Here is a 16,417-nt window from a genome sequence, read left to right on the forward strand (position 1 = left end):
GGAGAACAAGTGTTTGATATACTGCAGGTTTTGCAGGTTTTCCTACTTACAAAAATTGTAGAGGTCTGTAATTTTTATCATAGGTACACTTCAACTGTGAGAGATGGAATAAAAAAAAAAAATCCAGAAAATCACATTGTATGGTTTTTAAATAATCAATTTGCATTTTATTGCATGACATAAGTATTTGATCACCTTCCCACCAGTAAGAATTCTGGCTCTCACAGACCTGTTAGTTTTTCTTTAAGAAGCCCTCCTGCTCTCCACTCATTACCTGTATTAACTGCATCTGTTTGAACTGGTTACCTGTATAAAAGACACCTGTCCACACACTCAATTAAACAGAATCCAACTTCTCCACAATTGCCAAGACCAGAGAGCTGTGTAAGGACATCAGGGATACAATTGTAGATCTGCACAAGGCTGGGATGAGCTACAGGACAATAGGCAAGCAGCTTGGTGAGAAGGCAACAACTGTTGGCGCAATTATTAGAAAATGGAAGAAGTTCAAGATGATGGTCAATCTCCCTCGGTCTGGGGCTCCATGCAAGATCTCACCTCGTGGGGCATCAATGATCACGAGGAAGGTGAGGGATCGACCCAGAACTACACTGCAAGACTTGGTCAATGACCTGAAGAGAGCTAGGACCACAGTCTCAAAGAAAACCATTAGTAACACACTACGCCATCATGGATTAAAATCCTGCAGCGCACGCAAGGTCCCCCGGCTCAAGCCAGCACATGTCCAGGCCCGTCTGAAGTTTTTCAATGACCATCTGGATGATCCAGAGGAGGAATGGGAGAAGGTCATGTGGTCTGATGAGACAAAAATAGAGCTTTTTGGTCTAAACTCCACTCGCCGTGTTTGGAGGAAGAAGAAGGATGAGTACAACCCCAAGAACACCATCCCAACCGTGAAGCATGGAGGTGGAAACATCATTCTTTGGGGATGCTTTTCTGCAAAGTGGACAGGATGACTGCACCGTATTGAGGGGAGGATGGATGGGGCCATGTATTGAAAGATCTTGGCCAACAACCTCCTTCCCTCAGTAAGAGCATTGAAGATGGGTCGTGGCTGGGTCTTCCAGCATGACAATGACCCGAAACACACAGCCAGGGCAACTATGGCTCTGTAAGAAGCATCTCAAGGTCCTGGAGTGGCCTAGCCAGTCTCCAGACCTGAACCCAATAGAAAATCTTTGGAAGGAGCTGAAAATCCGTATTGCGCAGCGACAGCCCAAAACCTGAAGGATCTGGAGAAGCTCTGTATGGAGGAGTAGGCCAAAGTCCCTGCTGCAGTGTGTGCAAACCTGGTCAAGAACTACAGGAAACATATGATCTCTGTAATTGCAAAAAAAGGTTTCTGTACCAAATATTAATTTCTTCTTTTCTGATACTACAAATACTAATGAATTACTTAAAAATCATACAATGTGATTTTCAGGAATTTTGTTTTAGATTCTGTCACTCACAGTTGAAGAGTACCTATGATAAAAATTACAGACTTCTACATGCTTTGTAAGTGGGAAAATCTGCAAAATCGTCAGTGTATCAAATACTTGTTCTCCCCACTGTAGGTTAATGTGAGTTATCAGAGCAATGTGGTTAAGGTTAGGGTTAATGTGAGTTATCACAGCGCTGGGGTTAAGCTTAGGGTTAATGTGAGTTATCAGAGCAATGTGGTTAAGGTTAGGGTTAATGTGAGTTATCACAGCGCTGGTGTTAAGCTTAGGGTTAAGGTTTGGGGTAAGGTTAGAAAACAAAAAAGGTTAGGTTAAGGTTTGGTTAGGGTTAGGTATTACAGCACTGGGGTTCAGGTTAGAGTTTGATGTAAGGTTAGGTAACACAGCACTAGGTTTAAGGTTAGGGGTAAGGTTTGGGTTAGAAAGAAACTCACTCATAACATACTGATGTTGTAACACCACTACTCACCTCCTATTACAGGAAGTTCCTGTTTCGAGCAGTGGGTAGAGCATCTGTCTGCAGAGCAGAAGGACCAAGTTTGAAACATTTCTGGATTATTACTCTGACATTACTTTATTTAATGTAATATATCTTATGAATTCGGCTGTCAAAGATTTACATAAGATAAGAAGTCTGTGTAATCCCCAGAGACCAGGTTACCCAGTCTCAGCAGGACTTCATTCCATCGCAGCAGGCGTTGCCTCCAAGTGCCACATTCTCATGCGCAAACATCTTTGACTTCACACCACAGGAGGTCTGGGAAAGGCTGAGCAGTGGGAGCCTTAATATTACCCAGAAGGCTCTAACATTACCCAGTCATCACACACTCTTCACCACGTACACGGCTGGAGCAAAGCTCAAATAATAAGGGTCCAATAGAATAATTCAAATGCAAAATGCTTGTTATTATCATATCGTTTAAGGCTGTGTACTGGAACTAAATGGATTTGGCTTTAAATTTTTGTTCAAATTCATGTAAGGTTTGTTAAAATCCCGTATTAATTATCTTGTCTCTTGTTTTTGGAGTGTTCAAAAATGTCAAGGGCCCAATGAAATGATTTGTGCTGTGCTTGGAGAAGCTGATGCCATTTTAACCCAGGCCCACACAGAGAACTGGGATTCTCACACAAACAGCATTCAGTGTAGCTGTTTATCTCCTCCAATTCAGGTGTTATATGATAAATATAGACTGTAAATGAGTAGATGTAACACACACATTAACTAGATTTAAGAAACATAGCACAAATATATCTGAGCACTGTATGCTCAGAAGCATATACTCTGGAACATCAATAATCCATCAAACGGTTCTCTTAAGGACAGCTCTTTCTCAGAACACATGTGATTTCAGTGTTCTAAATCTTTAAATATAATATTATTTGACAATGTTTGTTCTAGGAATACACTCCAGTATTCGAAGCATTACGTTTAATCTCTAACTATCTTCCCCCCTCACATGCTCAAACACACACAAACACTGCTTTTGTTTTTCCTCCAACATCTGGGGAATCAAATCCCCCTCAAGCCAGGGAAACATGTCAAATATGGGAGCGGGTCTAAATCCTTTCCTCAAGCTATTCATTGTTATTCCAGTGGGAGTGTGATTAGGGCTGTGAGGAGGATAGGGAATTATTATGAGATGGTTAGGTCTCATAAATCAAGTTCTTCAAAAAATCCGACCATAGGCAAATCATCAAGTTTATCTCGGCCCTTTACAGAAATGGCAACAACCTGTCCCTTTTCACTCAAGTGATCATCCATCAATGGCCTGGAACTCCTTGTCATTGCCACATGAAATTAGGTGATAAGTGGGGCTAAGTGTTACCTGAGGGGTTCATAGTCGTTCCTACTGTGACATAAACTTCACCGCCTCTTAGTTTGGCATCAGCTCAGCTGTCACATTTGCTATCATTAATCTCAGAGCAGAAGTCAGTGATGAGTTGAATGAATGCGTTTGTCTTTGAGTGTGTATACAGTGGAGTCCTGGTCAACAGCATGTTTTGTTTGAAAGAGCAACATTTCAATGACTCAGTGATCTTTGTAACCATGGGAAATGTAATGTAAGTGGACACGTGCATGCTTTTATTCAGTGGCACTTTGTGTGTTTCTGAGTACACGCGTACCTGTGTCTGTCCATACACGTGGCCATTGATGTTTGCAAGCATCCTTGAAGTTTTAAATCTTGAGAGGTTGGAGAATGTTGAGATCTGTTCTTGTTTCCATGGGTTCTTGTTTCTATGGCTACGGTGACCCTGGAGTTAAACTTCATTCACCCCCCCCACACACACACACACACACCCACACACTATAGCACTTTTTAGGGCATTTTATGCTTTATTGCACAGGAAACTAGTGAAAGATAAAGGAGAGAGTTTTTGGAGAAAGAACAGTATGTCAAATGTGTACCCACGCTGCAACAGAACATGCGCTGAAGGCAGCGGGACCACACCAGGCCAACAATTAATTATTTGAATTGTTTTACAGCACTATAAAAATATATTTAAGAAGACAAGGAAACAACAATGCAAATACAAACATGTTAGTTTTGTTTCTAAGTGGAAAAAGAAAAATTGTAGCAATTGCATTTATTGTGTTTACTTTGTGATTTACTGGCAAGTAGCTGACTGAAGATTGTGTTTGTTCTAATTACCATTCTCATTACCATTTTAATGGCAGCAACCAATTGATTATGTTTACCTCTTGATTCCATGCCAATGGCATGGTGGAAGTAACAGAAAATGATGTTTGTACCTATAACCTGTTTCTGTCAACATAACCTTAATATCCTTATATCCACTTAATGCTAATAGTAACAGTTGCCTATGAACTACAGAATGGTTTTATAACACTGTTTACTGTTAATATATGCCACATGTTTTCAAAAAAGCATGTTTATAATGTATTCCCATTCTTGCTTGATAGAGGATTTCAGCTGCTCACCAGTTCGAGGTCTCCTTTTTCGTATTTTACGTTTTAATGTGTCAAATGTTTTCAATGGGTGACAGGTCTGGACTGCAGGCAGGCCAGTTTAGCACCTGGACTCTTTTACTATGGAGCCATGCTGTTGTAATACGTGCAGAATGCGGTTTGACATTGTCTTGCTGAAATAAGCAAGGCCTTCTTTGAAAATAATGTTGTCTGGATGACAGCATATGTCGCTCCAAAACCTGTATATATTGCTCAGCATTAAATCACAGATGCGCAAGTCACCCATCCAATGTGCACTAATGCAACACATCCCCCCCATGGCTGTAACTATTCTAGAAAAAGTGCTTTGGAATAAAATAAATAGGTAAAGAATGATATTATGGTAGTTGGTGATATTAGTATAGCAAGTTACAACTGTAATGGCTTAGTAGAGACTAAAAAAAGAACAGCAGTTTGTACCAGGCTACAAGAAAAGAAATATAGCATATATTGTTCACAGGAAACCCATTCTGCAATAATGGAGTTTAGATGGAAAAGAGTGGGGGGGAGACATATTTCTGTCATGGCCTAAGAAATTCAGAGTGAGGATAATGATCAACCAAAATGTTGTATTATTAGTGTCTATGGCACAAACAGGGATGATCCACCATTTTCTTTTAAAAACATGTATAATAATCTCTTAAATTTAAAAGCTGAAAATTATTATATCCTTATAGTAGTAGACTACAACACTGTTTTAAATGACAAGAGAACCAGCAGAGGCAGAGTGGCGGGAGCGAGAGGGGAGGAGGTCAGAGAGGTAAGTAGATGCAAGCTTATGGGGGGCTTTGTGGGTAAGGAGTAAGGTCTTAAATTCAACTCTGTAGAGCACAGGAAGCCAGTAAAGACTGATAAGAATGGGTGTAATGTGTTCAGATTTTTGTGAGGATTCTGGCTGTTGGTGAGTTTTTGGGGTATACCGGTGTGTACAGTTGCAGTAATTGCGTTGAGAAGTGACAAGGACATGTATGAGTGTTTTAGTGCTGGCGTGTGACAGAGGGTCTGAGCCTGGAGATGTTGCATAGGAGAAAATGAGGTCTGGGTAATTGGTTTTGTGTGATTCAAATGAAAGGGAACTATCTGGAGTTACACCGAGGCTTTTCACTTCAGAGAATAAAAAAGGGAAACAGGAAAACCAGGAGAGGGCCATACACGTGATACCGATACCTGGCAGACGTTATGAGAAGTTGATGTGAGATGGTATCAAAAGCTGCGCTGAGGTAAAGTAAGATGAGGATTGACAAAAGACCTGAGTCAGTGGTATGGAGCAGGTCATTAGTGATTTTGACCAATGCTGTTTAAGTGCTGTGTTTAGATTGGAAACTGGACTGGAATTGTTCATAGATTATTGCAGTCAAGATGGTGCTCAAGTTGATTAGCCACCACCCACTCAGTATTTTGGCGACAAATAGGAGGTTTGAAATGGGGAAAGTTACTCAGGTCCTCAAGATCAGTATTGGGCTTTTTGGGTATAGGGGTGACTGCAGCAATCTTGGGAGGGGATGGTACAATGCCAGTGGAGAGGGAGGAGTTAACCATATTAGTGATTAAGGGAGAGATAGAAGGCAGGCAGACTTTGAGATTGGTGGGCACTGAATACAATTGAAGTGGATTTGGATTTTTGTACAAGTCTTGGATGTAAAGTAGTGTAAGCCTTACCCTGTATGGTGGTCATGTAGGAAAGGTCATGGACTAGAGTACTGTGATTAAGTATGTGCTGGTGGATGTCATGAATCTTAGAGGAACACTTATACTGCCCAGTTCGGTGGAGGGTCTGAAGGGACGTTGGCAGGAGGGAACTGTTTACTGTGGAAAGAGATGCTTAGAGTTGATAGTATCAAACTATATAAACATTATGTAAAATCAAGAAAATGATTCATATATGAGGAATTGAACACTCAGCACTGCGCAGGTTTTGTCATATAGAAACAGAATCAATAGATCATCTGTTTTGGTACTGTCCAATGGCCGCAGATTTCTGGATTAATGTTCAGTGCTGTTTACAGGGTCATCAAAATATAAGTTTATAGATCTAAAATGCTACAACTAGAGAAATTCAAATTCCTTGTAAAGAATCTGAGTAAGACAGTGATATTGCAGATGGAAATGAAAGCTTGGTAGTGTATTGGGATATATGGTTAAATCTCTGTGGGAATGGAGCTAAAACAACCTGACTCTAAATTGTTATAATTGTTTATGTATTGGTATATTTTGTTCATGGGTTTATTTTTTTATTTTTTGTAGCTCTAGTTGGTAGGAAGAGAGTGGGGCTTTCGTGCTGCTTTGGCAGTTGGGAATGGGTTGCTGGATTTATAAAAGGTTTCAGGGATGTTGTCTACATTTATGAAGGATTTGAAATAGGAAAACAGGTTTCATAGCAGGGATTGACCGATATGTTTTTTTCATATACGATTCCGATATCGATTATTAGTGATCAAGGAGACTGGTGACCAATATTTGGAACCGAGATACATTTCCAGTAAAAATGAACATTTTAAGTACATATTTTGCTATTAGGCGCACTGATCACAAAAGGATTTGTATAATGAGAATAAATACATTTCCTTGAAGTTTTGTTGTTAAATGTGTCTTAATTCACGATACAGGTCCTAAATCACAAGCGAAAAAACACTACAGAACACAGTGAGTTACATGACAAACACTGTACAGAATATCGTGATATCTCACGGACATGGATACAACAACTGTCAATGTAGATAAAGAGAACTGACTTTCATCAAGTGAAAAGATGAGAATCGTGGAAACCCCTCTTTTACTGCGCAATTACAGGACAGCGGATCTCCAGAAACAGGGTTGGGCAGCCCTGAACTAGCTGGTCTTTGGTCAAATGCTTGTTGCAGACATTAGATTGGACTGTAATATAGTGAAGTGATCCTGGGGTATTTGCACATTAGTTCAGGCATTTTCGGTGGAGTAATGTTAGTCCCCCAAAAATTTGACTGGGTATTGTCATCATAGATCATAATGAGGGTAATGTTTGTTTCAGTGTCAGTTTAGATTTTTGTGATGTTTATAGCAACGTCAGCATTCTTATCTCTCCACCATGCATCTGTCTGCATTCTTATCTCTCCACCATGCATCTGTCTGCATTCTTATCTCTCCACCATGCATCTGTCTGCATTCTTATCTCTCCACCATGCATCTGTCTGCATTTTTATCCTCCATGTCTGTCACAAAGATGCAGATACCAGGGAAGCACATTCAAAACTAGGTGTTAAAGTATTTTATCAGCAGTTGTATCAGACACATTTTGAAAAAGTTTGAATATGGGATCCAGTTATGGGCCAGGCTGATAAATGGTCGACCCCTATTTCATAGTGAGGGTGTAGTGTATGTTCTGGGTCTAGCTTTGGATCACATGTTCCGGTAGGTATGGAGAGATGAGCAGGTTGCACAGAAGTATATACTGAAATGTGCATCTTGTCTGAAAGAATGTGTGTCTGTGGATAGAGTATGTGCATACAGTATGGGTGTGGATGGCTCTGGCTGTGGCTCAAGGGTCCCTGGTGGTCACTAGTTTCATACTTGAGAACTCAAATTGGCGGGACACTGGAATTGATATCACTGAGGATTCAGAGGGTGGAAATATGGTATTATTAATCTACACATACTATTCACACTTAAGGTACCTCAATCTATCTCTGTGTGCAGCATCGAAAACATGGACAGTGAAGAGGGCTGGATAGCCAAGGACTGGTACAATCCCACATTGACAACAGGACAACCTAAGATTGGCACAGCATACAAGTACAGTTTGCTGAATCATAGAACACAGATTGTTGAAATAATGAGTAATCAGTGTTGTAGTGAAAAATGTGCCACGGCCCAATGATTGGTCCTCCGCTTGAGTGTGATTCCAGGGACCAAAATTTATCTATTGCCCTTGTGGAGCTGTCCAATGATGAGTGTGTGCGTTCTGTGAGGTTGACTGTCTGTATGTCTATATGTGCGTGCAGTGTTTATTGTGAAGGGGGTGAGTTCTCGCGCAATATACAGAAAATGAAAGGGGTTAGGGAGAAGTGATTCTACTGGTGATGATATATAAATAGAGAATTGATGTCTGATGTATCACAGCTGATCTGCCCCCCCCCCCCCCAAAAAAAGCACCCCTATACCATCACGGATGCTGGCTTTTGAAATGTGTGCTGATAAGAAGCTGGATGGTTCCTCTCCTCTTTAGTCTGGAGGATGCGGTGTCCATGATTCCCAAAAATAATTTCACATTTAGATTTTGACCACAGGACAGTCTCTCAGTCCATCTTAAATGAGCCTGGGCCCAGAGAAGGAATGCATGGTAAAGTTTTAACTTGCATTTGTGGATGCCGTGAGGTAGTGTTCGCAGAGAATGGTTTTCAGAAGTGTTCCTGAGCAATGCAGTGATTTCCACTACAGAATTGTCTGTTTTTAATGCAGTGCTGCCTGAGGGCCGAAGATCACGGCCATCCAATACTGTTTTTCGGCCTTGTCCCTTGCATAAAGTGATTTCTCTGCATTCTGAAATGTTTTAATTATGTACTGTAGATTGAGATCCCAAAACTCTTTGCAATTTTACACTGAAACCGTTATTCTTAAATTGTTGCACTATACAGAAAATATTCTGTATGAAAGAGTGGTCCCAAAATAATTCCTATATATTTTAAATGCTCCGTGTCATTAGGAGACAAGGTCCCAACATACAGTATAGAAAACATTACAAATTATAAACTAGCTGTGAAAAATGTATACTGTAAATATTACTCAATCCTTGAGCAAAAGAAAGAGGGCAAACTTTATAGGGAGCAATGAGAAATCAATCAGGACAGAAGGGATAGAACACATTCAGAAACGAAAGAAAACCAAACACAACAAGCTACAGGCAGAGACAGAACACCAATAAAGGGGAACAGAACCTCACATTGTTTTTTTTCCAACACTTTCTGCTTGTTTTATTGAGGGCGCCAATAATTTTCAGGTGACAGTTAATGTGCTGCCAGGGACATACAAGTCTATTACCACAGCATATACAATCTTTTTGTTACTTTAAATCAATCACATTTCAATCCAGTCATATTAGTTGTGTACACAATCCCTATCAAGGTCTTTTTACATCACTTCACAATCTTTTTTCTGTTAAATAACTTTGTCAAATTCCTTCCATAGATCACTGTATTCATTATGAGTAGACAAGCAGGGGGCAAAGACTAACAGTTTGTATGCATTCAGTATTAGTGTCACATCCAGGATCAAACTACAAAGATTTAACACTCAAAGTAACCCTGTCTTGACCTGATGCCTTTCTATACCTGCCAACACTGTTCTACCTGTGTTTCAAACACCTGTTTTTCAAAGAGTAGCTATTGCCCTGTAATGTCCTTCCTGATTTTAGCCCTCCATGGGCCATAAACACATTAACCTGCTTGACTGTTCCTCCGAGAAACTCAAAGGATCATCAGTCTGTCAGAGGGTTATGAGTTGGTATCAGTGTCCAATTGGCCCAAGTCAACTGGTTAAATTCCACCTCTTTCTTTCTCTTTGCATACTTTGATCTCACCCTTTCCCAGTTTCCTCTCCCTCACAAGTAGCTTTATTTCAACTTTACCAGAGTTAGTTTGCATTCTAATCTCACTGCAAGTTATTTTTTTATCTCTGCATCTGTCCGCTAACAAAACCCACTAAGCCCCTATCCCAATCTCCAACTACATCCTACTCTTCTATAGTATCACCAACCCCTTCTGCTGAATTTAACTCCCTTCCACCTCCTGACAATACCTCTATGACCATACTCTCCTCACTTTGATCCTCCAATGACTCCCACTGTCCCCGTTCTTGGATGGCTCAACCTCCCATCCTGCTCTGAGCCTAACTAATCTCATACCCAGACACCTGCCAAATGCACGGAAAGCCTGGGGGGAAAATATCTCAAACTTCCATAATTACAATATGAAAGTTGTCAGATATTCCAGGCCTGAAAAGCATTTGCTTAATTAAGTCTAACAACAAATTGTCCCCCACGACAACTACCTGCCACGTTTGGTGCACCAGTTGCATTCAGGTTGTCATTATGCGTCAAGCGTTTCTAGGCAAGTGAAAATCCTAGGTTCCACTATTTCCATTTGTAGATGTTCTATAGAAAGTAAAACTATCAATAACCTTTGACTGTTGATATGGTTAGGGTTAGCTAGAAGTTTAAGGTAAAATTTAAGAATTTAAGTTTAGGATAAAGGTTTTGGGTAAGAAAGTTACTGAAGAAAATGTTACTGATAGTCAAGGATGGTTATATAAGCATGACTCATGTTGCAGCATAACACCACAGCAATAGACAAACTATGTAAAGATGCTTATTTTGAAGTAATAACCCAGATACAATAATTTACTCACATTCCAAGGAGAATTTTTACTTTAAAAAATTGTATTTGTCATATGCGCACTATACAATGGGTGTGTAAGGTAATATTACTTTTCCTACACATAACTCCAGAAGACCGGGGTGAGACCTGAATATCAGTTTTGTGTATTCCTACTCATCTTCCATTTCAAACCTGTTGGAAGGTTAAAGGAGGGACCCCAGCTTTCACCTCTAATTTGAGAAAGAACCGAGGAGAGGATACAAACGGAAGATCTCAAATGCATACTCCTCACATCGTCTCTTCCCTTATCCTTTTAAAAATGATCGAAAGAGGTTGCAGCGGGACCTTTCTCATCCAATGGGTTTTGAGAAAGAGAGGAGAGTGGATGCAAGGAAAATACAATTCCCTTCTCAGTGAGTAAGCAAATTGAGATCCTTATATGGAGTCATACCTCCTGTCCCAAGCAATAATTGCCCATGGAACATCAAACGTCCACAGGCCTGGTTGGAAAACATGCTTCCACAAAATGGCAGACAATAAACTAGGTGTTGATGCATAAGCGGGTTCATGTCGTCATCCTGGGATGACCGCAGGGGAACAGCTGTTGGTGGGTGGGTAGTGTAAAGCGAGAAATGTCCAACAAACCTGTTCTTGGCTGTAAATTGTGCCCATGCATTTGCACCAAATGCTCTTAAGTCTTCAACATTATGAAGCATGTATAAAAAAATATATATATTTAACGGCACATTGTTGAAAACCTCATGTTATTGGTCTATCACACCTTGGTTTCATCCAGCAATCTACTAATACCACTACAAGTACTGTACACTTAGCAAAAATAATCAGTCAATCGTAAATGTATCTGACAGTCAGTGTCAGTGTAATGTATCATTTTAATACATTACTCTTCAAAAAACTACTGTTCAATTACAAAGTGTAATGTTTGAATTCTGACTGACTAATAGCAGTTATTCATTATCCCCACATTCCCAGGTAAACCCTGTAAAGTTCCATTTCATTCATCAATGGACATCTTCTGTTCACAGCCCAGCAGGCCGTGTTTAAACATTCTCATTGTGTACACAATACCTTCACATGCTATTAGTCTAACATTAAGTTCACCACATTTGGGATTTTTCTAAATTCCTGCTATCTCGCCTATTTGACCTTCACAACACATACAAATTTGTTTGATATCACTATTCACACCTCACAATGGCCCTCATTTATCAAAAGTGCGTACACCCAAAACCATGGTGACTTTGAGATTTATCAATATGGACGTTGGCGTACGGCACTCTCAAATCCTACGCCAGCTCAGGAGGTGGTGTACGCCCGTTTTGAGTTAGTGCGGAAATGCACAGAAAAATAAATCCTGTCGCACTGACAAACTAAAAGATATGATATATTATGACCCACTGTAAAAAAAACAACAATTATAAACTTCAGTGTTTATTTTTGTGCAACATGGACTTCAATGTTTAATTTGTGTGACTTTACCAAAGCATTTGATTTATGTATTCCTTCAGATGCGAGCCAGGCGCTTTACATGACGTTTCAGGGTTAGGCCTGGCAGTTGCGCACAGACTGGGTTCAGTAATAAAAGGCTTTTAATGACAAATATAATTCAGACTGACAAAATAATAGAAATTACATTCTTCTTCTTTTAAATAATAATAATAATAATAACGACATTCTTCTTCTAAACAATAAACGTCATTAATAATAAAAATCATAAAATAATAAGATGAATATTACAAATTGTCATGCAATTATTAATGTGAATGAATGGTACTCCACATCATATCATCATCATTATTGAACACCAATACATGTGACGTGATACCAAATGAAATGCTAATTGTTTCAAACGCGTGCTGTAAAATGCATTGTGATAGGTCATTTGCTCATCCAAACAGCTTTATAAACTGGATTTCCACCGTAAAACAATTCTCAATGATGGCTGACCTGGCGGTTTTAGAAGACTCCTATGCACCCTTGAGAAGGGAGAGTATTTCAAGATAGGCGAGATCTTCTGAATGTAGTGGATGAATGGCTGATGAGCAGATTCCGTCTTCCAAGGCATCTTCTCCTGGAGCCGTGAAATAACCTGGAGCCCTACCTCCAACGTGAGACCCGGCGGTCAAGGGCCTTACCTGTTCCAGTCCAGGTTCTCTCCACACTGGGGTTCTTGGCCACTGGAACCTTTCAACAGGAGATTGCTGACAGGTCTGGTATATCCCAACCCACCATGAGCCGCGTGCTGTCATCCGTGCTGGCTGCCATCAGGACTCTCATCCCACACTACATACAATTCCACACTAATATACAATGCCCAGCAAACAATGATTAAAAGGGGGTTTTATGAGATTGCTGGGATTCCAAATGTCATAGGTGCAATTGACTATACCCACGTGCGTCTGAAACCACCATCTGTTAATGATTATGCATACATCAACCGCAAAAATTATCATTCAGTCAATGTGCAAATTATTTGTGATGCCAGACTCTGCCTATTAAATGTTGTGGCACGATGGCCTGGAGGCACCCACGATGCCTTCATTTTTTAGCACAGCAGCGTGCGCAGGCGGCTGCAGGAGGGCGCATTGGTCATGGTTATCTTAGGTGAGTACTAAGAGCAAATTTATTTTGCAAAATATATTCGTTTCCTAACCTCTCTTTTCCCCTTTAGGTGACAGGGGTTATCCTCTTTTAAACTCTTTGATCACCCTGTGCCAAATCCTGTGACACATCAGGAGCGCAACTTCAACCACGCGCACGCACAAACACGAGCCACTGTGGATCGCTGCGTGGGGCTCCTAAAAGGTAGATGGCTCTGCCTGGCACATGCGGGGGGCACGTTGCTCTATTCGCCAAATAAGGTGTGCAAAATCATTTTGGCATGTGCCGTCTTGCACAACATGGCTGAGGTAAACCGTGTGCCATTTGACGCGCTGGCCCCAGACCCAGAAGTGCCAGTGCAGCAGTGGGCAGCACCACCGGCTTTAGGAGCTATTCAGCTCAGACGGGACCTTGTTCGGAGGTTTTAAGGGTAAGTTAAAAATAACAGACTTCGTTTTCATTTATTTGCTTTAATGTCGTATTTATTGACACTAATGAATGGTTAATTTCGACCAGTAGTCTATAAATTTCTGTCTTTCCAGGACCTCATCTGTCAGGACCCTTGGCCGTGGCGCACGGGAGGCTGGTGGACGGGACTCGGCTTCCCCCGCTTGCACCTGCTCAGGCTCTGGCGCAAGGATAGGCTCAGGCTCCTGGATGGGCTGAGGGGGAGATGCCTCGAGAGTGCTGGGGCCTGCAGTGCCATCTGCAAAACAAGAGCACAATTTAAATAAAACGAGTTAACAATGGACTTTTTTTTTAATCATTATTGGTCTATCAAATTTAAGTTTACTTGCCATGAATGTCGTCGGTATCTCCCCCACCGGTGATACCTTCCAAAGACAACGTTCAGATGAGGGCTGCCACCCGCTCCTCGTTCAGTGTCAGCTGGAGACTTGGATCCGGTGGGCCTCCCCCAGTCTGACTCTGGCTCCTCTTTATGGCGATCCTTGAATCGGACCACTTTTTTTCCACCTACAATAAACAAAAAAACTCATGCTTAACTTGATTTGTCTATATTAAGCAATAAAGAACTCATGTTTAGCTTGTATTAAGCATTAAAACATTCTTACCTCTGCTGGAGTGCGCTTCTCAACCCCACGCTATTAACAGCACTCGTAATTTGGGTCCATATTTTGTTTTTGTGGGCGCCTTTTATTCCACTTTTTAAACTGCCAAATAAAACAATTTTATTTCTTTCTACCTCCCTGGTGTTCGTCTCAATCTCCACGTCAGAGAAGTTTCTCTTTTTTGCCGTCTTCCGTGTGTCCATGGCGTAAAATGAGGGCGTGGGGGAAGCAGAGACTTGAATATATAGGGGCGTGTTATTCTAATGACGATCGTTTTCAGCCGCGGCATTTATCAAGGGCAGGTATTGCGTACACCTGGGTTTTAAAGGTAAGCACAGCTTCATAAATCAGGCGGTGAGAGGAGTGTAAGCAAAATCTTGTGCCAACATATACGCCCGTTTCTACGCAAGAATGATAAATGAGGGCCAATGTGATGACATTGGCAGCTTTTCTGACCAAGGCAATTCATCAGGTCCATTGTTTCATCCAAAGTAATTGAATTGTAAACCAGGGCAACAATCTGAGTCTAAAGATAATCTGATCTAGAACCAAATTCATCTTGGAGTAGCCTAGTGTGTACCCCAATCTCTGGTGTGCGAGCTGTGAGCCGCAATTACCAAATGTACAGAAGGCAAACACTTTATGGAAGACCTACAGTCCACCATCATGTCATGCAAATAAAGGCCTTTACTGGTTTGTCTGTTTATTTAATCAGTCATTCTGGTGGATATCAGAATAAATAGCTCTTCATAGTATAAGCAATGTCTGTTGTGGGGAGAACTCACTCCTGCCATATAAGTGTTACACAACCGCCCCCAAAGTTGGCAGTTTCCAGAATCTTCCAGGAGCAGCCAGTAGAGTCTGCCCCGCCCCTGCACAGCCACCTCCCATTGGGACCTCATCAACGGAGGTATTTAGGCTCTGTGTCCATTCCATATGTCCCACCCAGTTACCATATGCTGAACAGGCACACACAGCTGACTTGTTGTAGATTGTTCAGTTACAATCATATAGTAATTGAATCACAAAAAATAGAAACATTGCATACATACTAGGATTAACAATACATGGTTCCCTCAAAATCTGATTGCCCATTAGCTCTAGTAAATTGTATAGCTTTTGTATAAATCTTTTGGGTCGATTCCCGGGTGAAATCTACTGACCACCGCCAAGCTCACATAAGCCAGGAAGCATTATCATGTACTTATCATAGACGATGTCTATTGAGTATATTGTCGCTATACCTAGCAATTGTTAGTAGTTTAGAAAAACTCATACTTTATCTAATGTGTTTGCTAATCAAGGGCTTGGTGTCCCAAAAAGACCAAAAGAAGCTCATCCATGCTTTTATCTCTAGTAGGGTTGACTACTGTAATGGCCTCTTAACTGTAGGCCCAAAAAAACTGTATAACAGCTACAGCTCATTCAGAATGCTGCTGCTAGAATGTTAACCAGGACCAAGAGAACAGAGCACAAAGTTGTGCTTTAAGTCTATAAATCACTGAATGGTTTAGGACCTGAATACATATCTGATATGTTTGAAGATTACAAACTGATCAGGGCTCTTAGATCTATTAACTCAGATCAGCTAGTAGAGCCCAGTGTCCAAACTAAACATGGCGAAACTGTGTTTAGCAGCTAGGCTGCTCAATACTGGAATAAACTTTAAATCCAGGTTAAAAACACTTCTCTTTACACGCCTATGACTGAGCGCTTAAAGTTAACACTGTTCATCCTTACAGCTTTTTTAGCATCGTCATGAAATAGGAAAATATAACTGTTTTTCTGTAATGCAAGTTCTGATGCTTTCAGAGGAATTACCTGTGTTATTGTAACAATCTGCTGATGACGGATGATGCGAGTTCTTGTGCTGCTGTTCAGACGTCGATGGAGTGCAAGGACTGAATTACCGGGAGGGTGTGGCTGGTGTGGGAGTCCCCCTGGAGG

Source organism: Esox lucius, chromosome 19 (assembly GCF_011004845.1).
Source record: "Esox lucius isolate fEsoLuc1 chromosome 19, fEsoLuc1.pri, whole genome shotgun sequence".
In the NCBI taxonomy this organism is placed as follows: domain Eukaryota; kingdom Metazoa; phylum Chordata; class Actinopteri; order Esociformes; family Esocidae; genus Esox; species Esox lucius.